General features: G+C 49.0%; 1 non-coding gene across 1 annotated transcript; it reads right to left on the minus strand.

The window, feature by feature from the left end:
* Positions 1–763: 763 nt before the first annotated feature.
* On the minus strand, positions 764–857 carry trnay-gua (transfer RNA tyrosine (anticodon GUA)). The gene is made up of 2 exons: positions 821–857; positions 764–799 (listed from the first exon to the last, which is right to left on the minus strand). It is a non-coding gene; the product is annotated as a tRNA-Tyr (tRNA).
* Positions 858–1,208: the final 351 nt, after the last annotated feature.

The raw sequence follows: 1,208 nt of genomic DNA on the forward strand, positions 1-1,208 counted from the left end.
GAACTTTTGCTTCCTGCAGCACATCAAAAGATTTGCTGCCCCTTGATCTCTCTGTACCCAAACACACAGTGAAGTTTAGGAAGTCCATGGGCGATGGACTCACTGACAACACTCTTGTTTCTGTATAATTGCACCAGGACAAACGGTGAGTGGAGAATAGAATCAACGATCCCGCTACTTCTCACAGGCCAAGTGAGCGCTCCACCAGTTGAGCTAATTCCTCATTTGCTGTTTGTAAATCGCCCCTCACAGTTCCTGCCTCACACTCGCCTTCAAGCTGCTCCAAGACCAGCAGAGAAATCTTGCCTTGGGTTGCCGCTCCCTGAATATATTAAATACTTTGCTCCAATCGGCGGTATCGAGCATCAGCAAGTGAGGAACAGCAGAACGGGAAGCCACAGTAATCATGAATGATGCTGAGAAGAGCCCGAGCCTTCGGAAGGAAGACGAGGTCACCAGAAAGCAACAGCCGCCCGAGCTCGAGGAGCAGCGAGAGCCCTGACTGACTGACTGATCGAAGACCATTTTGCCTGAAATTGAGGGCGATTTGAAGTGTTGCTGCTCAAAGGCACTCCCTGCTGGTGAGCAGAGGGAAATGCTCGAGTGAAACAGCCGTGCTCGGGCAGACACAGAAAGCTTTTCGGCTTTGGAAAGGAGAAGAGGTGTCTTGTGCCTGAGTGACAACATGTTAATCTGTGAGCTGCCTGTGAAGTTCAGAGAGTGACCTTGAGGTAATTGCTGCTTATTCCAAAATCACACTCACTCCTTCGAGCCGGAATTGAACCAGCGACCTAAGGATGACTTTATTTTGTTTTATTCACTACAGTCCTCCGCTCTACCAGCTGAGCTATCGAAGGGAAGTGATAAACAGTGCTGTCTTTGGTGATTGTTCACCGTGCGCCTGTTGACACGTTCAGACTCGTGGAGTCCGGTGCTGATCGAAGACTTCTTTTGCCTGAAAGCGAGAGCTGAGTGTTTTGAAGTATTGCTGCTCAAAAGCGCTCCCTGCTGGTAAGCAGAGGCAGAGCAGCCTTGTTTGGGCAGACACAGAAAGTTTTCAGGTTTGAGAAAGGAAAAGAGGCGTCCTGTGCCTTCATGGCAACATGTTAATCTGTGAGGTGCCTGTAAAGTTCAGAGAGCGACCTTGAACTAATTGCTGCTTATTCCAAAATCACGCGTTCTCCTTCGAGCAGGAATTGAACAAATGA

The sequence above is a fragment of the Heptranchias perlo genome, unplaced genomic scaffold (assembly GCF_035084215.1).
Source record: "Heptranchias perlo isolate sHepPer1 unplaced genomic scaffold, sHepPer1.hap1 HAP1_SCAFFOLD_463, whole genome shotgun sequence".
Lineage (NCBI taxonomy): Eukaryota > Metazoa > Chordata > Chondrichthyes > Hexanchiformes > Hexanchidae > Heptranchias > Heptranchias perlo.